Source organism: Argiope bruennichi, chromosome X2 (assembly GCF_947563725.1).
Source record: "Argiope bruennichi chromosome X2, qqArgBrue1.1, whole genome shotgun sequence".
In the NCBI taxonomy this organism is placed as follows: domain Eukaryota; kingdom Metazoa; phylum Arthropoda; class Arachnida; order Araneae; family Araneidae; genus Argiope; species Argiope bruennichi.
Window position 1 is genome coordinate 960,587 of NC_079163.1, and position 24,721 is coordinate 985,307.

The 24,721-nt window shown below is 32.9% G+C and overlaps 1 protein-coding gene across 1 annotated transcript in view; it reads left to right on the forward strand.

Moving 5' to 3' along the window:
- Positions 1-20,293: 20,293 nt before the first annotated feature.
- LOC129960010 (uncharacterized) overlaps positions 20,294-24,721 on the forward strand; it is a 42,347-nt gene continuing 37,919 nt past the window's right edge. The window contains exon 1 of the mRNA XM_056073008.1: positions 20,294-20,376. The gene's annotated coding sequence lies outside the window, so the exon portion shown is untranslated. The remainder of the gene's footprint in view (positions 20,377-24,721) is intronic.

The window sequence follows — 24,721 nt, forward strand, 5'->3', positions numbered from 1 at the left end:
TTATTTTTTTTTATTTACTTAAGAAAATATCTCAGATTCAACGATTGAATAAAATTGTTTGCTTATACTGCCAGTTTAACGTTCTTACTGAAACGTACTGGCATGGAAAAAAAAACAAGCTTTGTCGAAACCATGGCAATGGAGAAGGAGAAAGGTTGAAGAGTAGGGAAAACGAGTGTCCTTGAAACGCCTACAGAAATTACACAGACAATGTCTAAGGTTAAAATGAATTTTAAAAAAGGAATAATAATAACTAAATTAAACAAACAAAAATTTAAATAAATTAAATAGAATTAAAGATTTCAATATTTGCAATATTAAACTATTTACAGAAAGAGGATAAAGCAGTTTAAATGAAGAGCATGGTCCACCTGTGAGATGGGGATGCCAAACATTTTCAAGGCCTAAATAAGGTTTGTTTCTGCTTTTCCTTTAAAACGGAGCACATAGCATGAGCATGAGACCTTCATGAGCACAAGAAGCATGAGGCCTCACACGTCCAATCCCAACGGAAGAATCGAATGCTCTTCTCCCAGAAGCCTTTTAGGCGCCCTGATGTCATACTCGCGAAGAACTTCTCTCGTTGGATATTGAAATTCAACTAGATCTGATTTGACATGATTGACGTCGCTATCTCTTAGAATCGAAATTAACTAAACATTTTAATTAATTATTATCCTTGAGACAAGTTAACAGTTCTTAATATTATTTTCTAGAAATTTGGCCATGCTGGGATCACTGACCCCAGTGATTTGATATACATTGAGTAATTGGCCTGTAACAACGCTAAATAAATGCACATTAGAAAGTAAAAATTTCCGAAATCAGTTAGACATAAGGAATAACAATACAGTTCGTGTAAATAAAGTGCCAATGACAACAAAGAAAAATTAAAAAAAAAAAAAAAAAAACATTACAAATAATGAATTCAGAAACACTTCATCTTCCACCCTGACAAGTAAAATTTCATTAAATCGGTGGATGAAGAGGTTAGTTTAGGACCCTCATGGTCACCTGCTTTTTCTAGCTCGTATCTATCTCTAGGCTTTACTTTGATTATTTTATTCTGTTCTAAAAGTTTTGGTCTTAGTTTCAGACCTACTCCAAATTGCGTTCTTTGAATGATCACTAAGTCTTCCTTCTGGTAAGTAGGGGCTTTTTTTGCATTTCTTATCGTAGCTTTTTTCATTTCCTGCTTGGATCTTTTGAATGTTTCTTCTTGCATCTTATCGTAGTTGATTTTTCTGTTCTAGCAGATCTTCCATTAGCAGATTTTTCAGATGAAGATTATCTTTGTTCCTCATGGCAACGTCAGTCAATAGTTAAAACGGAGACCATTTAGTACTGTGGTTAGAGGTGCTGTCTAGAATTCTTTGAAGTGATTTCTACGAATTTGTACCACTTGGTAGAATCAGCGATCGAAAGTTTGGTTAAAACTGGAATAAGAATTCGGTGAATCCTCTCGACTTGACCGTTCTCTTGAGGTACGCCGGTGGTGATCTGCAGATGTAGGATGTTTTCTTTGTGTCACTAAATACTTTGAAGGTAAAAGCAGAGCTTCGGCCTGTTATTATTCTTTTGAGATTTCCGAAAATCTTTTGTTGTAGTTTTAATTTATCTAGGGCATCATCTGTGGAGGTAGATATTGCAGGATAAAGTCAGGTAAAGTTAGTAAAAGCATCAACTATTGTGAGGATATGTTGATACATTTTATTGGTAGAAGGTAAAGTTCCAATGAAATCGATGTGGTAAGTACTTAATGGCACATCCTCCTTTGGAATAGGATTTCGGAAATCTTCTTTTTACCCACTCTTTTTGTTGGTTAGAATTCATTGCACACAATTAATGATTGCATTTTGTGCTTGTCTGGAGGCACATTAGGTGCAAAAAATTCTCGTTTGATAATTTCTTCTGCTTTAGTGGCTGAAAAGTACCCTTCCTCATGAGCTAACTGGATTAGCTCAGTTTGCATAGCTCTTGGTGCAACTATTAATTCGCAGCCATCTACATATTTGTATGGTATTTCATTTTTAAAATCTGAAGCATTATTTGTTCCAATCAGTGACTTCAAATTTTGAGTGTTTTCATCTTCTTGTTGCGTATGCTCTTTTTAATCTTGCAGTGAGAATATTATCGTTCGTAATTATGGAGAATAGATGCCGGCTTAAAGCGTCTACATGTTGCATTGTCTGGTCGGAATGATGCATGTCAATGATGTCGGAATGATGAATTTCGTAATCATACTCTTCTAAAGTAATGCCCATCTCGCTATACGAGTAACTAAATTTTTTTCCCCATACTCTTTTGAAAAGCTGAACAGTCCATTATGATTTTGAAATGACACCCAGAATGTAGGTGAGAAATTTCTTTAAAGCTTTGACAACAGCTAGAACTTCTAGTTCATAGCTACTATATTTCTCCTCTGCTGGAGTAGTTTTCTGCGACATATATTGGACAGGATGCAATTTTTATCTCATTAACTTTTTATCTCTCTTGGAGTTAAGCAGCGCCATATGCTTGAATAAATCTACGAAAGTTACCAGTGAATCCTAAAAAGCTTTGGACTTGCTTGGCCGTTTTTTGGTTTGGGAACTTTTTGACGGCTATCGTCCTCTTAACTGACGGACATTTTGTTCCGTTTTCGACGATGTGACCCTTTTTTAGGAATTGACATTTCTTGAACTTCATATCTAAGCCATACTTCAAGGCGACTTCAAATGCTTGCTTTGGATTTTCTAAACCTACTTTTTCATCTTTAGCAGGAATTATCAAATCGTCCATGTAAATAATTACAATGTTTTTTCGCATGAGTTCTCGATAAATACTTTATATATATCTCTGGAACATGCTGGGGCTAGTGCTTAGACTGAAAGGTACTTTATTAAATTCGAATTGTCCGTCTGGAACAACGAAGGAGGTGAGGGGTTTGCAGTCTTCATTAACGTCAACGTGGAAAAATACATTTTTCAAATCTAACGTAGTATATTCTTTGGCTTCCTGGAGTTTATCTAATGCATCTTCTATCAAAGGCAGCGGAAAGCGATCCTTGAGTAGTTTCAGGTTCAATTTTCAGTAAGATACGCACTACATGGCAGTACCATCTTTCTTCTTAACTAATACCACTATACTAGCATATTCGAATGAGCTTGATGTTATAATCCCTTGTTCTAATCATTCGTCGATTTGCTTGTTGACTGCTTGATTCTCAGAAAATAATAAGAGGCGTGCAGACTGGTAAATCTGCATGTCGTCTTTCAAGATAATCCTCACGGACAAGTTCGTCGTTTCAGTCTTCTTTGGTTCATAGTAGGATATTAATTCAGAGAGTTCTCTTCTTATTCGTGGATTGGTAGCATGTTTAACTTCAATTTCGTCTTAAGCTCTCGCTTCGTATTCTTGCGTGTACATGAACCACATTTTATCTCTATGCTTACGGAACTGAACATCTTCCTTATCGAAGTAGACGGATGCTTGCTACATAATATCTGACCCGATTACTGCTTGAGATTCCAAATACGGAGTAGGTACGACATGGCCCTCCAGAGAATATTCTTCTCCATCTAATCAAAATTTCAGTTAGAACGGCCCTTTTGTTTTGACTTCGTATTTCCCTAATCCGGATAACATTACAATGTCCTTCGAGAGTTCTGAAGTTCTGATGATTCCTTTGCTCATATCATTACGAATGAGCGTAGCTGAACTGCAGGTGTCGATGAGAACTTCAAAGGTCTTGTTTCCCATGGTTATTTTTCCAGAAATTCCTTCTCTAGAAATCTGTGAACAGATTTGGACCGGGCAGCTTGTTGATTTATTAGTTTGTGAACTTTGGAGGCGTTTCGTACAATCCACGACATAATAACCTGGTCCCTTGCAGTAGCTACAAATTAGTTGTTTACTTTTCCGGATGTCGGGAGTTTCGTCCGATTGAAACTGTTTCTTCTCATACCTAGGGTTTCCATCTTGGAAAAATTCTCTCACGGGGCTTTCTTCTCATTTGATCGGTTATAATTAATTCACTTATCTGAACAAAAGTTTCTACTTCTAAACCAGAATTCCATCCATTAAAATACGTCTGTAATTCGTGGTGAAAATCTTGCCATTTTCGTTCAACTGATTTTTGATGAGAGATAAATAGTTGAAGAAGTGTTTCCGAAGATAACTTGAATCTTTTTAATAGTAAATTCTTGACGTGGTCGTAATCATTACATTTATCCACTTGCTCTCTCGCTATCAGATGAGCAACGTCAATATGTATTGGCCCTATAAGTTTCTATGCCCAATTTTTTCTCAGCAAGATTGTTAATTCTGCCTGTCGTTCAAATAAGGTGAGGTTCAAACTGACATCTTCCTTCATATTAAATTTATGAAACGTTTCATGGATTGGCTTGATTGACCCCGAGGCACATTAGGCGATGTTCTCTGGAACTATTCTGTACTGGGTTTTTAATCTTAGTTTTGTGAGTTCATGTTATCTTTCTTCCTGTCGGATTCTTTATCTTCTTTCTTCGTTTAGTTAGCGCAGTTTTTAAGGCTTTTTCTTCACTTTCTTTTTGGAGACGTTCCTCTGCATTGCCTTAATATCCTCTTCAACGTAGTTGGGATCTGAGATGATTGGTTCTTTGATTTTAGGTTTGGTTGCGCTTGCATCATTGCCAGTTCCAAATCCTCTGCGAGTTTTAAAAGATCTTTTTTCTTTAACAATAGGTAAGCCATTTTGCAAAAAGAAATCAGAGCTGCGATTCAGAGAACAAATTCAATTTTAAACTTAGTTTAATATTTCTTTTAAGCTTTAATCCTAATGAGAGGAATTTGTTTAACAACACATAAAAGTTCACTTTCTCAAGTAAGTGGAAAGATAAAACGTAAGTAAAATGCAATTATTAATGATACCTGGATAAAATAAACAAATAATGAAAACTGAATTCTGAGAATGACACTAACAATATTCATAAAATGAAATTGAAAAAATTTTAAAAGAGTAGTATTTTTAATTAAAATGGATTCGTCTTAAAACATGAACAATAAAAATATATTGAGACATTTATAGCAAACTACTATTTTTTTTCTTTTTAATTCATAGTAATATATCACCAAGTAGAAGAGAGGAAGGAAAATACACACACACACAAAGTATTCTTGAAAAATTATTCCTAAAACTAGAACATAATATATCTTTCCTTAATTATAGTAAAAATATTATTTCAAATTATGTTCCAATACAAAAAATGAAGATGCTTTCTCAATATTTAATTCTTATTTTTGATGAATCCAAAAAAAAAATGTGTTTGACCATTTTCCTCAGTTGAGAAAGTCAAAATAAAAAAAAAGAAAGAAAGGAAATATATTTACGCTCATTCATTAAATGCTAAGTCATAACTTTTGCTGAATTTAGTAAATACTCTTTTTTACATGGAATTGGAAAAAAAAATAACTCTTATATATATATATATATATATATACAGGGTGTTGACGAATTCGACCGACAAACTCAGAGAGGTGATAGTAGGCATCAAGAGGATAAAGAATCACGATACAACACGTTGTCCCAAACAATGTTTAGGGGGTGAAAATCGCAAAAATCTAGGGAGTCGGAGAACTGTTGGAAACTATAAAAAAATAACAAATGGTGTTTCAAATATGAATTTTTTTTATGTGAAAGCACATTTTTAAGTTCTATTTTTTATGTAAGTAACATGCCGATTTGATGAACCAGGGGGTCGTAAATTATTGAAAACGAAAAAGTAGTTTAGAACCCTTATCTTCAAAAATATTTAAACTTTAAAAAAAATAAAACCTTGAAAATATGAAGAATTTTATACTCTTTAATTTGATATAAGTCTGTAGTGTGAAAACTGAGGAGGTTTTAAAATATTCAAGAAAAACTAAAATGTTTGCCGGTAAACATCGCTGCAACATCGGCACCAATGTTTATAGAAGGTATTGCAAAATTCTGAGGAGTGATAATACGCAAAAAGGCGATAAAAATTTCCAAAGAAATAAATATAAAGTCGCAAACGATGGTGAAAATTTATTTGGTGGAATACAGATACAGCATACATTTACAGCACAGACATTTTAATATAAGAAAGACTGTAGTATGAGAGGAGACGATGGGAAACTTTTATAAAAATTACTCAATGTTACGGCCGCGAAGTACATTACACAACCGACACCGACGTTTAAAGGACAGCCTTGACGAGCTCAAACATACCAAGTGTTCTTGCAATTTCTCCAGCAGCAACGACGATCCGTGCTACGTGATCTTTCACTGTATCCAAAGGTGTCTGATAAACAAGAGATTTCATGTGGCCCAGAAGAAGAAATCCAAAGGATTGGGGTCCGAGGAAAGTGGTGGCCAATCAAGAGGTCTGAGATAAAATCTGAGAATAAAATTCTTGCAGGCAAGAGTGCATCTTCCAGTGTGGCACCAAGCATCCAGCGTGCAGAATACCCAATTCAACTGCAACTGATCGCGTGCTTGTCGATGGGGTATCGGCAAAACGCTGTAAAACTCGGTTTTCTGTTTCAGATGTGCGCACACTGCGTTCTTACCCTGCATTTGGCCTCGTTATTTTGAAGGATCCTGTCTCTAGAAACCGTTGATCAATACTTGCAGAGGTGTCGTGATGTGGACAACGACTACTTGGATATTGCTCTTGGTATATTCTTTGTGCTAGGCGTCCATAACACCCACTCGGCCATAAATTAAATGCATATCTGCATATTCGTCATTCGTGAAATTTGACATGTTGTTTAACCATAAATTCAGCAATTCTAGCTGCTTTTATATTCCTCAAACGCATGGAAAATTTACCTTCGAGAAAGCTTCTTCTTCTCGTACTACCTTGTTCCAAATCCTCGCATTCATGGAGCCATTCTCTTCGCCAGGCTAATTGTCTCTTCTAATGTCTGTTTTTGTGAGTTTCACAAAATGAACGTCTCCTGCCACCCTATGTTTTATGATAATTTTTCATCTCCTTAATGCCTATCGCTCTCACTAATGCCTAGTATCACTTTACGCTCGCTTTACCTTTCAAATTCGGCAACACCCTCTGTAAACAAGGGTGCTGATGTTGCAGGTATGTTTTCCGGCAAACATTTTAGTTTTTCTGGAATATCTTAAAACCTCCTCAGTTTTCACACTACAGACATATCAAAATAAAAAGTATAAAATACTTCATATTTTCAAACTTTTATTTTTCTTAAAGTTTAAATATTTTTGAAGATAAGGATTCTGAACTACTTTTTCGTTTTCAATAATTTACGACCCCCTGGTTCATCAAATCGGCATGTTACTTACATGAAAGACAGCCTTTAAGAATGTGCTTTCACTTAAAAAAAAAATCATATTTGAAACATAATGTTATGTATCTGGCAACAGCCAGATTAGAGAACCTTCCAGGCTGTGTGACGCGCGCGTGTTGTTTGTACTTTTTTGAGTTCCGTAGTTCTTCGTATTGTACTTGTTCGGTGTAGTTGTTGTTATGCTCGTTCGTGCCTGTGCATCTTAATACTAATAAATGTTCTTTGCGTGTATGTAAAACGAATCGTATCGTCTCTCGGTCTACCTGGCATACATGACACATAATTTGTTATTTTTTACAGTTTCCAACAGTTCTTTGACTCCCTATATTTTTGTGATTTTCACCCACTAAACGTCGTGTGGAACCCCATGTTGTATGGGGATTCTTTATCCTCTTGATGCCTACTATCCCCCCTCTGAGTTTGTCGGTGAAATTCGGCAACACCCTGTATATAAGTAAATGATTTTCTTTTATGGAGAAAATTATTTCATTTATTCGCAGTATTTTATATTAAATTAAGTAGAATAAGGAAAAGCAAGTGAATCAATATAGAGATTCGATAATAACAGCGTATAAATAAAAGAAAAAAAATAGTACTGCAAGTTGTTATCAAAATAAGAAAATAATGCATATATTTCATATTCAAAATATTAGGATACTAAAATACTGAAAGATATAATTATTGATTTATTGCAATGCAAAAATTAATTCATTCTTAATATGTTAACTTTATGAAATTTCAAAATTATCTAATAGTAATTTTTTTTATATATACACAATTTTATTTCATTTTTTTACTGAGCTTTTACTTTCAAATGAAAAAAGAAAAGACTGTTATCATAAATAATATATGTATCTATCTTCTTGCGGAGATCTCACCGATTTGTCAGGCCTGTTTCGGAAAATGATATTCCTGCGATGACGGCTAAGTAAGAGAATGGCCACTGCTTTATATAAAAATGACACATATTTATGATGGTGACGGATTTTGTTTTCACACCAGAAGTGCAGTTTCATTCCTGTCGAAGAGATGAACCAACGGTAAGGTTAGATATATATCCAGAAGTATATTTCGTTTTGAATAATTCAATCGTTTTTAGAAGAGATGCAAGCCCTCTTTAGTTGATTCGTTGATTCGCTGAAAATAAACTGTGAGAATACTTCAAAACGGGAGCTTAAATCGATATTGATGAACGTGTAAGGTCTTGACGTTGATCTGAAAGTGAAAACCATTGAAAGGTGAACCCAAAGAAAAATGATCTTAATTAAAATTTTAATCTAATTAAATCGAAAAAATAATGATGCTTTTAGACAACTGTCTAATGCGAAGAAATGAGTTTAAAGCCCAGGACCAAGCCCCCTGCTTGTAGGACGGTGTCTAAGGGTAAAATGAATTTTGAAAAAGGAATAATAATAACTAAATTAAACAAACAAAAATTTAAATATATTAAATAGAATTAAAGATTTCAATACTTGCAATTTTAGACTATTTACAGAAAGAGAATAAAACAGTTTAAATAAAGAGCAGGACTCACCTGTGAGATGGGGATGCCAAACATGGTCAAGGCCTAAAGAGGGTTTGCTTCTGTTTTTCCTTTAAAACGGAGCACATGAGAAGCATGAGACGTCACGCGTCCATTCCTGACGGAAGAGTGGAGTGTTCTTCTTCCAGAAGCCTTTTAGGCGCCCTGACGTCATACGCGAACTTCTCTCATTGGATGTTGAAATTCATCTAAATCTGATTTGTGTATATATATATATATATATATATATATATATATATATAACATAATTTTGCAAATGCGTGGCCGAAAAAAAGAAAAATTTGAAATTTTAACTTTTTATTTCTTTCACCTCAGTGTCAATGTCGTCACAGAGAAAAAGCTATGAGATGCGCCAGTCTACATCGAGATACAAGTGATACATACCCTTCAGTGATTTTATTATTAGATTCTGATAGACATTTATTTGCCAACTGTTGATTTAGGAAAGAGAATCTGAGGAATCTTCTGAGGTATCTGAGGTAAATTCTGTGTGAATGCTAGAGATTTTTTTCATCTTAAAAACACGAAATCAGCAATTTTACTAAGCTCATGTAAAAAATAACTAAATAAAATAAGTGGAAATGAGAGTAGGAAATTATATATATATATATATATATATATATATATATATATATATATATATATATACTATTATAAATGTGAAAGTTTGGATGGATGTTTGTTAGTCAATCACGCCACAACGGCTGAACGGAATTGGATGAAATTTAGAGCAGAGGTAGATTATAGTCTGGAATAGGACATAGGCTGCTATTTATTCCGGTTAATTGAGTGGTTAATTTTTTATTAATTAAAAACGAACTTTCCCGCCAAAAGTCTTCATTTCCCCACCTCCAAATGAGTAGGGCTTCAGTTGTTTTTCTTTCCCACTCTAAAGAGGTTAGGCTAAGTATGTTTTCGATAGATTATATCAAATGATTCTGTTCATTTTCTTAGTGTTTGATGCATTTAAAATTAAAAATTGTTAATTAATCGATCTGTCGGATTCATTCTGAAGTACTTTTAAATTAAAATAAAACAGAATAAAAGAAATAAAAAATTTGTAATCTGTATTGCGGTACCCTAACTGGCGTAGAAAATTTACGGATTTGCGTTACTCCAACTGGCGTTGAAAATTCAAGCATGCTCAATGTGTTCTGATGTTGACAACTATATTTTCATTTTAATTAAAAGTTTTAAAATTATGTGTATTATACTGTTGTAGCTATCTCAAACTCGATCGATAAATAAACAAGTAATATATTAAGGAAAATTAAGTCAATTCCTACTTAGGTCAACAATTTTTTTTATTATTTGAGTTACTTTATAATAAATAATTACAATTAATGTAAATATGTATATACACAAGACAGAATTACAATATTAAATGGCAAAATAGAGCTTGGCGACAAACTTGGCGACATGGTGACGGAATTGGCGACCAAATAGAGATTACTGGACAAATTTAATTAATTAATTAATATTTGAAAAAAACTGTATTAACATCAAGTGTCATCCACTACCAGTTTTAAGAAATGTATTTGAACTTGAGTGGATGAATAAAAAGTATTTTATTAGCGATTGACAATTTGAACAAGATATATATATAGAGAGAGTTAACTAATAGTAGGAAGTGAAAACGACTTGCCTTGATTTTCTATTTTGTTTTACAATATACTTTTAATAAATTTATTTATAGTTTTAAGTACGTCGTTTTTTTAGATTAGTTTTAAAAAAATTATTTGTTATTATTTGATACTTTTTCGAAATGCCCAGAAAACGCAAATCTAATCTTTCGAAGAGGAGTTGTGAAGGAGCTAAACTACGACACCGTGGTCTTAAAAGTGCAGTTTAATGAAATGACACTAGGATTACTTCCCAAGTAGCGTCAAATCTACGAAACGATTCTGCACCGAGTAATAGTGGAGAGGAGGGATTATTCTTTCTTGACACACCAGGGGGTACGGGTAAGACGTTTGTGCTGAATCTTCTGGTAGCCCAACTCTGCAAGAACCGCAATATAGTTCTGGCTGTAGCTTCCTCGAGCATTGCTGCAACTTTGCTTAACAGTGGCCGGACTTCACATTCCGTTTTCAAATTGTCGCTTAATCTTGCAAGCGAAGATACTCCAACATGCAACATCACCTAAAACAGCAGCCGGGGAGTTCTTTTGCAGCAGTGAAAGTTAATAGTATGGGACGAGTGCACAATGTCACACAAGCATGCAGAGGCGTTAAATCACAACTTGCAGGACATCTGCGGCAACAGGTGGTGATGGGCAGCGTTGTCGTTTTGCGGGCAGGCGGTTTTAGACAGACACTGACAGTTATTGAGAGAGTCATACCGGTGGATGAAATAAACGCATGTCTCAGGGCGTCTTCTCTGTGGTTTAGGACTGAAAAGCTCCATCTTACGAGCAACATGAGCATCCAACGGTACAACGACCATGAATCAGGTGTCTTTGCAAATAAAATTCTGCATATTGAGAGGGTCGTCTAGAAACGGATGCAGATTCGATAATTCTATTTTCAGAAGAATTTTCCCATCCAGTGACTACAGAAGATGAACTTATCATGCAAGTTATTTTCAATAGGTTAAGTGGAGGAGGATAACGTGGAGGTTAATATAAATAATGAAGAATGGTTGTGTGAGAGGGCAGTGCTGTCGCCAAAAAAGAGTGCGTCAATAATATAAACAAAAAAAAATTTAGACATGATCTTCGGAAATTCCAAAATATACACATCCATAAAAACTGTGATGGCTAATGACGATAGTAGTGCCTTCACCGTTGAATGTCTCAACACTTCAGAGTTAACAGGTGTATCTTCGCATAAGACGGAGCTTAAATTTGGCGCTCCAGCTCTGTTCATGCGAAATCTTGATGCAATATTATAAAAGCTATTATTATTACAGGAGCTGCTAAAGGAGACAGCGTTTTAATACCCCGAATATATGTTATTCCAAACATCTTGCCATTTTGTTTCAAAAGGTTGCAATTTCCCTTAAAATTGGATTTTTACAATGACGATCAACAAATCCCAGGGCCAAACCAGGGCTTAATGTTGTATAAATTTTGGTATTAGAATAAAAATAAATGTTGAAATTTCCCCGTAGTTCTTTTTCAATCAGTTACAAGTTTCTTGATTATATCATATCAATCTCTGCTTTCAACAGCATTATAATGATACGGTTTGAACATGGTTACCTAATTATGAGACCATACCCAAATACTTTGTCTCTCATACCAAGAGCCAAATTTACATTCGACAAGACAAATCATATGATCTCAGCCTCATCAATAGTTGTCATTATAAAGTACGATGATTTTGAATCATGCTGCTCTCTAAGATTGGGAAAATACATTAGCAATTGTAGATTAAATATACTGAGCATAGCAAGCATTATAGGTTAATTCTACATATTCGACAATTTGACACTCAGTGACGGGTGATGCAAACAAAATAAATCCCTATATATTGTAATAATAATGAAGTAAAAACATAATACACACCAAAATAATATGGCTAATTCAGAAAATACATTAAAATAATATAGCAGAATAGTACATGTCAATGTGCTTTGAATGCAATTACGTAAAAAAAGATATAAGATGCACCAAAACTAAATAAATATGAAATATAATATTACTATTAGTCAAATGACTTTTTAGAACGTTACTTGTTAGAGACAGAAGTTCCATTTTGTTTGAAATATCATACGAGAAAAGTGGAGGAATCTTAGGATATATTAGATAAAGACAGAAAACAGCGTATTTTACAAATGCAAAGATAAGAATCGTTTTGGTATTCAGATATTTAACTAGAAGAGAAATGTTTTAAAAGACTGGCTGATACGGAAGTCATATTAGGTTTTTTCAAGATTGTCTACTTTCTCTACTTCATATTTATCTCTGGGATTCACTGGTGATTCTATACGGTCTCAACAATGTAGATTTTAGTTTTAAACCAGAACCAAATCGTGTTCTTTGGATCTCTACTAAATCATTTTTTACATTCAGAATTTTGTGTGTGGGGGGGGGGGGGCGTATGTCTTTTTTTCTACTAGGATTGATTTGTCTGGGTGTTTTTTTTTTTTTTTTCTTGTTTTGTTTTTTTCCATCTTGCCTATCAGATTTTTAATTCCTATAGTTTTTTCATTGTCTGTTCCATAAGAAGGTCTTTTATCGTAATGTTTTCTTTATTCTTCATTTTGACATCATTTAACAGTTAGAATTGTGATAATTTGGCATGAGGCTGAGAGCACAGCTAAGAATTCTTTATAGCTTATCTACGTATCGATAACGTTTTGTTGCGCAATAGCGGATTGGTCAGCTCCAGCTTGCCTAACGGTAAGTGGGCATACACATAAGACAATACGGGTCATCAGAATTTTGTGTGAAAGGGAGAGAAAGCATTAGAAAGAAAAGAATAGGGTCTAGCAGAAATTTTCTAGAATTATCTTTGCCTTTAAAAACTAAGTAAATAAAATAGTAAAAAATTGTATGCGATACAAACATGCAACTTCTTCTGATGTTCGGCCACAATGACTTCTTAAAGTTTTACGACTGTAGATATCCTGCATCGAGACAGAACGGGTTCTGCCCTTCTTTGCCAGAAGTATGATCTTTTTATCACTAAATGATGTGATTTTTGTTCTGTTTAGTTCCGTTACAACTGCATTTTACTGTTATAGAAATGATGGATAAGCTAATTGGTCTTTCTGACGCAAAATAAAGTTTTCTCTGAAACATTCAAGTTCTTACAAGAGGGGAGAACAATTATATATCTGATGACCAAAGGAAAATTGGGGGAAAAGCACCACACACGCCTTTTCTTAAATTTATGTGTTTGGGGGCATTTATTTTATCACAGAAAAAAAAGAGAACCTCTGTATTCGTCCAAAAGCTACCAAATTTGACATATGTATTGGGAAATGAAAGTGTACACATTAGAACTATTTATTAAAATTTTTATTAGAATATTAATCATTTAACAATTAAATGAAATTTTGACGCTTTTCTTCCAAACTGATTCTGCGTCTTTGCTCAATTTGTTGAGCCATTGTGAGAGAAATTAAAAACTCTGACGAACTAGCATAATAGAGATTCACTCAGCGGCTGCCATGCAGTGAACTGGTACTTTCGAACATGGGGGGAAATTCAAATATACGTATTAAGATGTCATCTTCTAGTGTACACTGTTGAGGCACCCCTAACAACACCACTGTGAGCAGGAAAAGGACATCGAACACTTTTCAAGGTTGGATACTTTTTATACAGCCTTCTTAAGAAAAAAAAATATTACTTAAATAACAAACAATAATCCAATTAAAACACAAAATTTCAGTTGGTGAAACTGATAAAGAAAAAATTACTTGGGATTTTCCGAATCACTAAATACTTCAATTCATCTGTAATGGGTCATAAATCATTCTTGTCGATGCACGCATTACTTAACCACATTTTTACAAAAATAGCTTGTTTATTCGGGAAGACATAGAGTTTCTTAATTCCAATTTTTTTCCTATTTTTTTATTTATTACTCACAGAGATTAAAACAAATTATACGAAGTTTACCGAATACTTGACGGTATATCAGCGAAACATTATGTGGGAATTTAATTAGTTTATGGAACAATTTAAAAGTTATTTTACAGTATATTTCACTAATGTAAAGAAATTCAAATTGTTTTCATTGTTGCTACAAATGTTTCATCCAGAATTTTGTTCATTGTTTTTGATGAAGGTATGAAGATGGTTTTATTTTTCCAAGTAGAGTAAGTTTCTATTTTGGAAATACTTTTAAAAACGTTTTGAAGTTTTTTAAAACTTACAATTAAGTTAAACTTTCAAAACAAGCAATGACGAAAACTTTTTACAGTTAACTCATTTTTTAAATTGCTTCTGCAAGAAAGCATTTCCGAATGCATCCATTCTAAAGCACTTTCGTTTCAAATTAAAATTGAAATTTTAGGTACGATTATGAAAATTACAAAGACTCATTACACAATAAACAGGACGATGTAAGGCTACTAAAATTATACACGTCACATGTCTATCAAAATTTGAAAACTAATCTAATGACAGAATCATTAAAAGGTAACAAATCATATATTTAATTGAAAATTTTAGCAATCATTAATCCTGGCCAACTAATTGGTCATGAAAGGCCGTTAGTAATAAATGAATAACGTTATAGTGTCTTTCAATTAGCAGAGAAGATTATCTTGATGTAAGGGAAAGCAAGTTAATAGCACGAACAAAATTTAAATCTCTCAAAATAGCATAATTTAACTACGAATTAAATTTAGACGTAGAAACAAACATAACTTTTCTGCATATATAAGTCTGTACATAAAATAATTATTTTGTTACACTATTCTCTTATGTGAGTAGTCTTGACCAAGATATTACAAGAGAACTAAAATGCGTGTTGATTTGTCCTTAAAGTAATGAATCGTACGAAATACATTTCTGCATATTTGAGCTGCTAATCTTTAATACTAAGAAGTATTCTTTAAAAATACTTAAATTAATAGATAATTTGCACTATATTTTAAGTTTGGATAAAAAAACTGTCAAAATAATACAGGGTGATCAAAATTAAAACACCCTTACTCTGAGCTCTCTATACAGTGTACTACTCAGTGTAAAGGCTCCAAAATTGTTGAGCATGCTATTCAAGACATGGGAAAATGTATTAGGCAAACAAAAGTTCCAAAAACAACGGTAGATGGCGCTGTTCAACAGAAAATATGCTGAAAAGACATAAAATACACATTTGTAGCACATTTTATTCCAACGCACTAAACATTTAATCACATGGACCTTATCGAAGCATGGGAAACTGCTCAATATGGTTCCCTTCTTCAAGATGTAAAATGTACATTTTATAGACAGCTTCTTCAATTGAGGATCGTAATCGGTCGATTGAGATGCTTCTCACATGCAGAGTGATAGTGTCTTTCAAATCTGCCAGGTTATCAGACGTCCTCGATAAACAAGACTTTTTAAGTATCCCTAAATCCAAAAACCACAGGGATTAAGATCTGTAGAACGAGATTGCCAGGTGGTCGGGAACACAAGACTAATTACTTCATCATTAGTAATATGTTGCTAAAGAAACTTCTATACACCGAATCCAATCTGTGGAGACCGTCTTGCATAAAAGTAATTGAATCAAGACATTGGCGCTGTTGCATTTGCGGTTCAACAAAATTTTTTAGCATCTTTCGGTACCTCCTGGCCGTCACAAGGCCGTTGCATGTAACCTCTTTGAAAAAGAAATGTCCAAAAATAAATGTGACTGTGAATCAACACTAGACTGTAACTTTCGGTGAGTGAAGTGGAATCTCTTGGAAGGTACAAGGGTTTTCTGTGTCCAAAATGCGACACTTATGGGAGTTGACTGCTCCACTTAAATGGAAATGTGCTTCATCGCTCCATATAATCTGCCATGACCACGATGCATCCATTTCAATTCTAAAAATGTCAATGAAAAGGTCAATCACTTCTACCTGTCGATGAGTAGCAACTGCTGATTGTAACGAATTTTGTACTGGTAAAAAGGCATTATTTTTCTCAGTACGTTCCACACTGTAGTGTAGGGATTACCCAAGTGCCAGGAAATTGCACGTACACTACTACATTCTATACAACATTATCCACTGATTGTTCAAAAATGGTGGTGGCAACAACATCTGAACGAGTCGATTTGCGTCTTCAACTCTGTTGAACTCTAAGATCTCCAGTTTTCTCGAATCGCGCAATCATCCTCCTGAGAGCTTGGGGAAGTAATAGTCCTTTGCGTACATTCTTAAGTCGACGAAACTCTCGAAGTACAGCTGCAGAATTTCCTTTGTTTTCATAAAACAACTTCACAAGCAAAGCCCGTTCTGGCATCGTAATAGCCATCGCTGATAAAAATTACATTTTCCCAGTTTTATTCCCTTTTATATCTAGAACAGTATCTGCAAACCAAGGGTTTATGCAAATTTTGCTTACAGTGCGAAATTGCAGTTACAATAACAGTTTAAGTTTCTTCAATTTTTCATCTTTTTTTCACATCAGCAGCAGAAATTAGAAAGGAAATTCCATACCTTATGTGTTTGTTCTTTTGTGGTTATTTGTGTCTTTTCAGGATATTTTCTATTGTACAGCGCCATTTATCAGGTTTTTTTTTTTTTTTTTTTTTTTCTATTTGTACTCCGTTTCCCGATGTCTTGAATAGTATGCTAAACAATTTTGGAGCCTTTACGCTGAGTAGTTTGCTGTATAGAGAGTAGAAGGTTTAATTTTGATCACCTTGTAATATAGTCACTAAATATCAGTACGCTATACACCTCTCAAAATCAAATTCAAAATTTATTTATCAGTTTGAAATTTTATTTGCTATTCGTTTTTCTCTCTCTCTCTTTATATATATATATATATATATATATATATATATATATATATATATATATATATATATATATATATAAAGGGTGGATATATATATATATATATATATAAAGGGTGGTCAAAAAAAAACTTCCCCGATATATGAAACCCTAGCGGCCTATCCACTCAACCAATCGAACCAAAATTTCAGACATGGTTGTTTGAAGGTATGCGCTGGAGATTGTGATGATTCTAAACAACACAGAGCTCACGGTTACGGTTACAGTGAGAGAATTTCGAAATTTTCGAATGGCAACACTCACTTTTTCCTTGCGCAAATTGTTCAGCGTATTGAAAAACCACAAATGACGTTGGAACGATTAACGTGTGACGAAAATTGCCGGCGTAAAGCATTTGCAAAGAAGAGCATTATAAAGGACTAATGACAATGCAGAGAGGAAAGAAAAAAAAGCTTTTATTGGAATGGAAAGTTATAATTACAGGTTTTCAACGTGTTCGCCTTCGCAGGCGACAACGCATTGCATTCAGAAGATTGTGGACAACAATGTCGAACGTAACATGAAAGAAGGAATCTGCATAACTTCACACGTGTTATTACATCTTGCAATTCCGACACATCTCGTGGACCAAGCGTGTACACCTTAGATTTCAGATAAACTCAGAAGCAGAAATCCATAGAAGTGTGGTCCGGGATCGCGGTGGCCACGAAACCGCAAAGTTATGAGAGATGACTCTATCACCAAAGTGTTGTTGCAGCACTGATCGAACACATTGGGTGACGTGTGGAGGAGCCCCATCTTGCATCCATTCCATACAATGCCACTAATGACATTTCGTTGCTACTGTTTAACCCTGTGAATTATGCAAGGTGCGTCAAAGCTCCTCCTCTCTGTGTTGTCATTATTCCTTTATAATGCTCTTCTTTGCAAATGCTTTACGCCGGCAATTTACGTCACACGTTAATCGTTCCAACTTCATTTGTGGTTTTTCAATACGCTGATCAATTTGCGCAAGGAAAAAGTGGGTGTTGCCATTCGAAAATTTCGAAATTCTCTCACTGTAACCGTAACCGTGAGCTCTGTGTTGTTTAGAATCATCACAATCTCCAGCGCATACCTTCAAACAACCATGTCTGAAATTTTGGTTCGATTGGTTGAGCGGACAGGTCGCTAGGGTTTCATATATAGGGGAAGTTTTTTTTTTACCACCCTGTATATTGTATGTATGCAAACATAAATTTTTAAGCAGTGTCGTGGCCGAAGACCGAAAGACACTTTGAAATTTTTAATCGTAGCTTTTATCCATCCCGGGGGGCATGATTTATTTACAAGAGGCGCGGACAAGGCTCGTCCGTTCACAGCCCGATACAAGAGCAGATTAGCGTAAAAGAAATGAAATTTTGATATGGATTTCTCTACACTAGCCGACCCAGACGAGGAAATCATAGAGATCTTTTAGAAGAATTTGTTAAAATCAGTAATATTTATCCCTTCACTCGGAGTGTGGGAACCTCTGACGAAAGCATTTTACAAAACTTATCTTGAATTAATTAAATGTAAAAAGGGGAATGAGATCAGGAAATAAGAGAATACTTTAGAATGAAGTTAATATGGGCTAAATTAAATTATAAATTAGGAAATTAATTTTAAACTAGATTTTAAAATATCATTACATATATGTATATAAACTGCATCTGTATGTAGTACGTCAGCCATAACTCTCCCGTTCATTTTTAAAAATTTTATACAGAATTTCGTATCCAAATACAAGATACCTTTACTTCGTCAGACTCTCTACTTTCATGGCGTGGTTCCGTGTGACTTATGAGTTTTTTCAAAGCTGAAAATGTCTCTGGAGGCAATCCCATTTCCGACTAAAGGAGACTTCATATAGAATGCGACACATTAGCGGCACGCCATCTCAAAACAAGTTGGGAGAAGTTAACTGCCGCACACTTCTAATGCTCCAGGGCGGAACCATTGTGTGAAGTGTGCGGCAGCCGAAGAGGACAATGTTAAAGGAAATTACAATTACATTTGGATACGATTTTTTTTAATGAGTAACCCCGTATGTAGAGATATGTGTATTTGTTTTCGAATTTGGTAAGGTATTATTTGATTGTACTTGATAATGATGAAAATATTTTAAAGCGGAACGATTCTGAGACCTATGTTCAAATCAACTGAATATGTGAATATTAATTTAATATCTGAAATAAACAATTACAAATCTTTTCCTGAGACAAAGTTCAGTATTAAATTATCAATAACATCATGTTTTTTCTTAAAACTCTTCAACTTAATATTTTTTTTTACCTGATTCTGAGGAATCAGTTGTAGTAAATATAGAAAGATGAGCGAAAGTCCTCGTTTTACAAAAATTTCTGTCTTATTCTCTAAAACAGTGAAACCCTCTGGAATTTGAAAGGTGAAATACAAAGAGCAGAATTTCCATTTTTTTTTCAGTTTTACTACCTTTTATGCTATTAAGTTTCCCCAACATGGTAGCATAATTAATGATTTGATTTTGTTTGTTAGTTATTTGTTTTGTTTAAAAGTGGCAAAATAGGCCATGCTTAAGCATCATTTCTTTGCATCTCTATCTGAGGCAAATGGATACTATTACATTTTACTATAATAAATTATAAATGACCCATTACATTTATTAACATACTGATCTATTTATGATTTGCTTGTAAAGTTTTACTGGAGAGTTATGTTAACTAATGGTAATGTGGTTAAACTTATAAATAAAATAGATAGTATTCATCATATCAATCGCATTTCTAGCGGTTATTTTTCTTTAGTCATTTTTCCAACAAACTGACTGAAGAAATATAGAATTTAAAATTTAAATAATTATTTATTAATATTTGCAAACGGTTTTTTTTTTTTTTTTTGAACCAGCTGGTCTAATTGTTTATTTTCTTTGATCATTGACGAGCGATCCATAGATTATCTTTATACAGATGGTGTTTCTCAAATTTAAGTATTTCTGATAATCGTAGTTGCAAGACTGAGCTGACTGATTAATCAAAATAAACATGAGAATCCTCCACATGCTCACGAAATTCTATAAATTTGAGATGTCTTTGCTTAATTTCGGAGTCATGAAACTTATGAAATTGGAAGTAAGTACCAATGGATATTGTTTATTTTCATAGCATTTAGGCAGATGATACTAACTACGTAAAACTTAGTCGTATTACATAGATATTTTACTTTGAAACTATATATTGAAATATTATATCAATCATGTTTTATTAAACAGAAAATGTATTTTTCAAATATAATTTCTATAAAATAAAACTTTAAATCTTTTTCGGAGAAAAATCTAATTTAGATAATAAAGCGATTTTATTTTCTAAAGTATAAAAGCATTTTTAGGAAGATTTATCTCCATGGAATAACATAAGTTCTTAACATGTGGAATTTTAATTTCTTCCGTGAAAGAAAACTTATTTTGTGTATAGATTGAACTCGATGAAAGTATTTAAGTTTAAACTCTGAGAATAATAATAATAATAATAATAATACCTTTAATTTTTGAACTGAAACGCTCTTTCTGATTTATTTCTTTATAAAAATTTCAAATTTTAGCTCGTTTGAATAGCTTTCAAATTTTAGCTCATTTTTCGAAAGAATACCATTTTATAGTCATAATTTCATGATCTTAAATACGTAAACTTTATAAAGTGTTAGCATTTCCTACTTTAACCCTAAACATACCGTCATTTTATATACACCTATTTCTACTGTTGAAGGGTCAAATGACCAATTTTCGTTATATTCTTTTCCAGCTAATCATAAATGATGCAGAATTCAACATGAGTAATAAAACCCAGAATAATTGTCATATAATAATTAGAAAACATTATTATTATCATTATTATTTTTGGATTTGAGGCATGTACATTTTTAGAAAGAAGTCTAGAAATTTAAAAATTATTTTTTATTTCAGTAATTTAAATAAACATCGTTACATACTTTTATATGGTTCATAATATGATACTGAAGTATCAACGAAAATGCATTTCTTATTTTCCCCTTCATAGCATTGCGTTTTGTATATCCATTGAACACAATATTTATCTGAAAAAAGTATGAAGTCGGGATCTTCCAGGTTTAGAGCTTTCTTGAATTTTATGCCAAACAGTTCCGTTCATTGAAGTTTCAATATTCTGATCGTTCCCTTCACATTCGTCTCCAGATCTAGAAAACTTCTTTTTCGTCGCCTACACTTACTCATTATGTTCTCTTCCACATGATCCAGGTAGAACCGCTCAGAGCCAGAGTCCAATAAATCATATAGACCATTCTTACTCCGCCAATTTTTTTTCTTCATCTATATGAGCACTTTTATATTATTTATTTCTTCCTTCCTTTTACACTGGCATTTTAGAAATAAATTTTTGAATTTGTTTTTGAATAATCTAGCAGTTAAAAATTACAAAAATTACTGATAACTATTTTTATTTATTTATTATCCAAACTTTGGGGCTTATTATTATTGCAGAGATAACTTATTTGGTCGTAAATTTTTGTAATACCACGTATTAGATCCAGTGATCTTATTTAAATGATCGTTATTTTACCTCGTGAGTTACCATCAGTCAGTTCTCTGTACCCGGCATGAAACAAACTACAAAAGCACATGGTGGACTCCTAAAACACAATCGGATGACATTTTTTTTTTGGGGGGGGAGAAGAACAAAATTAGCAGAAAGTTTGAAATTTAAATGCAATTAAGGTTATAAAATTTCATATATTTTCCAATGGTCAAAATTCCGCTCACAGTAGATAACGGTAGAATACGTATCAGGAAAAACGAAAAAAGCGAAACGAATATCTTGGTAGTCAATTATGGTTTGAGGAAGGGGTTTGTTTAGTTTTTTGTTCTATGTTTGATTTACATTTATGCACTTCGAAGATTTTAATTATATTTTTTGTGAGTGTGAACATTTTATCGCTACTACATAATTTAGAACAAATAAGAATAGACGAATCAAGCATAAGACATTTCATCCTGTGATGTTTTGAACTAGAAATTCGATTTTTTTTTTCAAAAACGTATTTGATTATTTATTAAGTAAGAAACATTTTAATAACAAAAATAAAATTGGTATTTTAATTGGTATGTTAAATTCATTATGGTTATAATTCTCCTAATCTTTTAAAATATTTCTTTTTAAATCTTCTTGGATATTGCATAAAAACTCAACTAAATATAAAAACAATTTTTAAATGTATAACACGAAATTTAAATGTTGACATAAAATGCAGATCAATATTTTTTATACCTCATCACTGTTGTCGTTTGCAACATGGTGAGGAGAAAAATCAATATTTCCTTAGTTTTTATAAAAATATCGATTTCGTTTTCATATTTAATAAATAATTTTCATTTAAGTGTTTTTTAGTTTAATTAAATTTTTCCTCTTTGCTTCCGCAAAGGAAGTATAATGAACAAACAAAAAACACGCTCTGATAATATTCGGTAGAAAATGTTATCTGTAGCTCAAATAGGCTTCAGTTTTTACGCTTACAGTAAAAAGTCTACTTGAGCCAGTCAGATTATTCTAGTTGAATTCTCCAACAGCGCATAAAATTAATTTCCGAATCAAATTTAATAATTTTTCTTTAATTTTATAATTAATATATACTTCTATGAAATTGGCATTTGCTAAACTCCCAAGATTTTTAATAAATAAAACGAGTTAAATACAATAAGATTATCTGTACTCACCGTTTAAACGTTGTTGCTTTCCAGCCGGTTTCTGATGTTTCAATTATTCACACAGTAGCCTTTTTAAAATAAAAATTAAATGTGCCAAATTTTACTTTACTTCAATATTTGATTCAGTAATTATTTGTAGCTGCGATTAACGGTCACTATATTTCTTTAAAATGTATACTTTTGTCTTTTAAATGAAAAAGACAATAATCAATAAAATTTGGTAATTTAATAATATCCAAACTATTTTCTTTGGTAAAGCTGTAAAGCCAACAAACTAAAACAATAAAAGCAACTAGTAATTAAATTGTTTATCAGATAAAAATACAAACAAAAAGATTTAAAAAAACCCTGAACAATCAATGCCAATAAATAAAGAGTAAAAAAAAGTAAAAAGAGTAAAAATTTTTCTAAAGAAATTATAAGTTTTAATATTTTATGCATAAAAAATAAAAAGAGTCGACTTACAGTAATCTTAATAAAATGTCTAAAAAAATTGTAAGATTCGGCATGACCAAACCATATAGATCTATCGATCGCGGATGACGACACATACCACATCGTAGGAAAGACACACCATATTCCCGGGGTAGTGGAACTTGCATTCACTCATTAACTAAGGGCAATTGCGCACATTTTGTAGGTTTACTGGAGTTTAATTACCTTCAGCAGGAAAACTTGGTGTATAAACTCAGGGGGGGGGGAGGGCCATATGGAATTCATATTTCTCATTTTGATTTGAGAGGATTGATAGTTCTTTCTAATAATAAACTTTTTTTTTCAAAAGATTAAACTGATAATTACCCTTAATTACCCGAAAAACAACTTTGAAATTTTATATCTTGATTTGTTGTTCCGCCTTTTTTCTCTCCGCTGCTTCCAGCTGATTTTAAATAATAGTACTGAATTTTCGAAACATCAAAAGTAAATCCATAATCTGTGTATAATGGGTATCAATACAAGCAACATTGTAGATGCCTAAGAATATCTTTACATGACGCTGCCTTAACTAAAATTCGGAAAAGTATAAAGGGCTTTTCAAATGTAACAGTGTTCTCCCCGAAATACCGCATTCTTGTAAGCTGGATAAAATTAAGATTGTTTTCAAGAAACATGTAACAAAATTAAACGGAGAACTCGTGAGATTGATTAATTTGTCACAAAAATATATCAAGAGGAAATCTCCCCCCCCCCTCCCTCTTTTCAGAGTGGATGTGAATTTCCGACTGACAGGAATCGTTGCAAATTTTAAATTTAAACAACATTCATGTCTTTAAAAATCTCTATCTTAAAACTGTCAGAAAATATTTCGATTGTAGAAAATGTTTCTAATATCAACACCATAACATAAATTGTATAATTGTATAACATTTTTTTTTTTATAATTTGGGAAATATTGTCTTCAAAGGAAAATTGAACAACTTTATTTTATATTTGTAGAGGCAAGGCAAGCAATGTTCAGTAATTATCAATATTCGGAAATTTCGACTACCAAAATAAAACAATTAATGTCAATTCAGATTAATATCATAAAATGTATTTCAATGCAAGAAAGAAATTTGATTTAATTTTGCAAATATATATTTCATACAAATGCGAATTGATTTAAAAATCTAAAAACAAAGAAAAAGAGGAGGAGATGGTTATTTGTCTATAGAAATAACATATAAACTTATTTAATTGTCTTATCAGTCAGTAGATATCTATTTAAAACAGCCATATTAAATTGTTATCCTCTTAAT